General features: G+C 47.2%; 1 long non-coding RNA gene across 1 annotated transcript; it reads right to left on the bottom strand.

The window, feature by feature from the left end:
- Nucleotides 1-287: 287 nt before the first annotated feature.
- On the bottom strand, nucleotides 288-2,179 carry LOC147971225 (uncharacterized). Its single transcript, XR_015604587.1, has 2 exons — nucleotides 799-2,179; nucleotides 288-704 (listed from the first exon to the last, which is right to left on the bottom strand). It is a non-coding gene; the product is annotated as an uncharacterized LOC147971225 (long non-coding RNA).
- Nucleotides 2,180-4,455: the final 2,276 nt, after the last annotated feature.

Below are 4,455 nucleotides of genomic sequence, written 5' to 3'. Positions count from 1 at the left end.
TTTGAATGGTTATGTTATTTTAATTTGAACTTCTTTGTTTTATTTTTTAGTAACATGACAAATACGAGTTCTGTAATATAACATCAAACTGTTCCGTCGTCTATGATCATGTGATTTTTTCTGAATGATAGTTTGTGAACACATTTGATGGATGGATTGTGTGTCGAACTAGTAAACATTTTTTCTTAACATGCAAACCTTTTTGTGTGGTGAATTTGTGACGGGTTCTTTATAGAACTAGTAAACATTCTGGTAGTTTTTTGTTTTTCCTATGAGACAGAGTTGCAGAACACACAACAAAACAAGCGTTTAGTTACTTTTCTGGCTGCACACAACAACATCTGGAGAGTAAGAAAGAAGGTCCACTTATGTTTTTCTATGGGGGATTATAACAAGCTAAGCACACAGATACATGAAGGGAGCAACAAGCTCTATTAGAGGTGAGGTAGTGTTAATTAAAAAAATGCACTGTTTTTGTGTCCCCTTGCCGTGGCTATGTTGGGCAGCAGCGATGCTCCTTCTTGACGTTGATCCACGAGTGATTCAACTAACACGGTCAGGTTGAACTCCATGTTTTTTCAAGTCTGAACTTCATAGGAATTGGGAATGACCCTGGTGGTTGGAGTTACAGTCTTTTTGCTAGCCATATGGTTGAGGAAAGAGAGCAACCCCAGTTGCCGAGAGAGCCCGGATCGTGCCAACATCTGATCCATTTCACCAACATAAAAGTGAGATTCTGATCCATTTCACCAACACAAAAATGAGATGAGCTGAGAGCACGGAAGATGCTGAAACTACCAAGTGATGTTCTTGATCCATTCAGTAGGCAAAACAAAGAAGAAACTGAATCAAAAGACAATTTGAACCCTCCAAAAATTGGAGCCAGGACTTCACCAGAGCATGGTGGAAGTGTGGATCTTGGCACTGCAGTGGCGACAGTCCTGGTGGTCAGGTGGTGTGTCGTTGAACGGCCCAATGTGGCGACGGTGAACTGCTTGGGCGCTTCGGTTACAGAGCCCCACCGAGAGGAGGAGGTGGAGGAGGGGCGTGGATCCAGGGACGGTGACCCGTCGACGGGCAGGGGATGGCTCGGGGGGTGGCCCGCGTGTGACCCTGCTCGAGACGGTGGCCGCCGATCCGCGTGTGATCCTGCTCGAGAGGGTGGCCGCCGATCCGCGGGTGCGTCGGTGGCCGGCGAGGTTGGATCTTGGCGGCGAGGAATGGCGGCAGCGACACCCTGGGGGAGATGGCGCCGGCGGCACGCCGGGGCAGTTGGCAGCGTTGGCCGTGGGATCCCAGTCAACTTCCCTCACCGCCGCAGCGTTTCCTCCCCCGCCGCCCCGCGCTTCCTTCCCCGCCGCTGCGGCCCTTCCTCCCCCGCACCCCCACCATCGCCGGCATCCTCGCTCCCCTGCTCCACCACCATCGCGGCAACCTCCCCAGATCCCCGCCACTGCGCGACCTCCCAGACCTCCCCACCGCCGCGCCACAACCGGACCCCGACCTCCCTACCACCGCCACGGCCGCACCCCGCCTCCTCCACCGTCGTCAGAGTTCCTCCTCCCCCGTCGCCAGAGAGCCACCTCCCAAGGCACCTCCCTCCTCCAGCCCCGACACGCGTGACCCATCGGACGTCGCACCTGCCTCTCGCTGCTCCGCTCCCTGGCTGCCGGCGAGCCATCCGCCATGCTCCCCGGACACCGGCGAGGCATCCGCCCCGTCCCGCTCCCCAGCCGAAACCCAGGACCCCCCGTTTCTCCTCCCTCTATCTGACCTTCCATCTGCTCGTGGTCGGGCGCCTCTATCCTCCTATCCGGCTGCTATAGGTGAACAAAACGGGGTTATCTTCTCATCTCCTCCCCGACGGCTGTAGACAAGCAGAGAAACACATTCTTTCTATCTTCTTCTCTTGATTTTCTTGGAACGTTCGGATAATACTCATCGGCCAGGTCGAACAAAATTCTCGTGCAAGGTCGAACAAGATTGTTGGAATTCCTCTTGCTCTTTTAGAATAGCTTCAATTCGATGTGTGCATGCTCATGTGTGTCGATATGTGTGTGTGCGCTCGCGTGCTCTGCCGGCAGAGGCATGCACATCCTCATCCTCCCGTTGCAGTCCAGATTGGTGTGCAAGCATCCGTACAGATAAGAACATTGTTGTAAACTCTATTATATATTTCAGGGGAAGATTTCAGATGTTGATATTCGCCGACGCTCCCGCCTGGCTTGCCAGTGCCTGCCGTGCGGTCAATCTTGCTTGCGCCGTTTTTCTACGACACACGATTTGTGGATGAGATTGTTGGGAGCTGACACAGCCACACATGGTAGCAGGCGGGTAGCGTCTGCTCTGCTGCCACACATGGATTTCTTTCAGGAAATGTTTCTTCCTTCTAAACTTCATTTCTGCAATTTTGAAACTGGCCAATCCATGTATGTTTCTGCCAAAATTGCCCCAAAAAACACAAGTCCTACTATAGTCCCTATTCATCTTGAATTCTCCCACCAAGGTATCTATTCTGAACAGTTGTCAATGGTGCATAGGATACGCCAGTACAACACTGAAGACAAAATGAAAGAGCCAATGCATCTCTGAACATTGTGTAACACGTTTATCACTTTTGCCACACAAGGGCCTGGGTTTCTCATGCTTGCCTACTTCCATCATGAGTCATGGCAGACGAACACACTTGAGGAACAAGTTGCAACTAACGAGAGGTTAGCAACAAGTTCACTAGTAGGGGTTGCTGAAGTTCTTGAGGAGGTCCGGGATGTCGTGCGCGAGCATGTCGTCCACGGCCTGCACCATCTTGGGCGTGATCTTCTCAAACTTGTCGATGCTGTACCGAGTCAGCACCTGCTTCAAGTGCTCCACATCGAGGAAGTCGCCCGCCAGAAGGTGATACTCCCTCTGGACCTGTTTCCAATACATCTCAGGTGTCAATGGAGCGAGCACATTGTGCAGAAAAGAGGCAACTTATTAATCAAGATGCAAGCGTAGCTGAATATCATTTGGTTTCATCTTGGGACGCTATTTTGTATGGAAGTACCTTTGCAAACTCATCTTGTAAGTTGTCAACAAGTCGCTGTTGAGCCTTGGATTTCCCCATCATTGCAGGCATCTCCTTCTTCAGTTGGCCAATTATGTAAGCATGGATCTTCGCAGCTCAAGCACGCTTCACAAACTCATTGACCTACGCATGGAAATGGTGGACCAGTCAAATTGAAATTCTGCAGTCCATTCTCCAAAAGAGTTGGGTGAAAAAATCCACTCTCCAAAAGACATCCAAGAAATATTTTCAATAGGCGAAACAAAATATCGTTAGCCATTTTATCTCTCTTTGTTGTCATTATTTTAAACCGATACACACATAATTAGACTGGCCTGCTGCTGTTGTTGTTGATTGTCAGGTTGGCCATGCTCGATCTGACCAAGAGGAGCAGTAGTAGTAGGTACTGGTGCAAATTAGGGTGTGCGGTGAGGCGAGGAGAAGCCCGTGCACCATTGCCACTGGCCTCCTCTAGCTCCGCCGTAGGCTACTTCCTTGTTACTGCTAGTACAGAAAAGAATGAACTACAGGATGTCTCTGCCTCATGACCAAAGTGTATGCACTTTTCTGTAAACCACTTCCTTTCTTCTTGTAGACTCCTTCCTCTGAACCAAGTACTGCTATTCTTTCCTTTACATGATATGATAAGAAATGTGTGATGGTGAGAGGACGGAGGAAAAAGGACACACACTGGTATAGAGAAACCAAACTTGTGGCGAATAATTGTTTGATTATGTTTGCTAGTACGTAACAATATAGTAGTTCACACTTCAGGACGAGGTGGATTTGGACTTCAGCGGCAGTACAAAGAGCACTTCGGTAGCACGTGGCGAGCTCAGAAAAACTCGTCGCCGAACACAATGGCACGAGGAAGCCGAGCTTCTCTGCCATGGTGGTGCTCGTTCTTTTGGTCAAGCATCCATGCTCTTTAACAAATAAATTCAAATATACTAAATCACATGCATTCCTCTCCCTGTGTGCTTGTATTCTGTGTGTATTCATGCAAAAAAAGGTGGTTTTATTTTATTTTTGTGTATAAAAAGAAATAAGTTTAGATATAATAAATAAAAATGTTCAAGAATATGTAACATGATAGAAAATTTGGTGTACGAAATTGATATGCATAAAGAAAACTATCATATATTTCCTTTATGTGAAACTTTTTTTGGAAAAATTAACACAATCAACTCCTGGGAGTTTATATGTAAAACAAAACCACTTTAAGAAAAAAACAACAATTGAAAAGTTTACCACAAACACGACACAAATTTACGGAAAAACAAAATAAATTTTAACCCATTTAAATAAAATAAAAACAAGAAGTTCAAATAGAAACAATAATGAAATTGAAAGTTAATTAAAGAATATTTTTTCCTGTTTCTGAAAAACTAAAAATGAAGAAGTTCAAA

The sequence above is a fragment of the Triticum urartu genome, chromosome 5A, assembly GCF_056163025.1.
Source record: "Triticum urartu cultivar PI428250 chromosome 5A, HENAU_Tu73, whole genome shotgun sequence".
Taxonomy (NCBI): Eukaryota; Viridiplantae; Streptophyta; class Magnoliopsida; order Poales; family Poaceae; genus Triticum; species Triticum urartu.
This window is presented reverse-complemented; position numbering and strand designations above follow the sequence as displayed.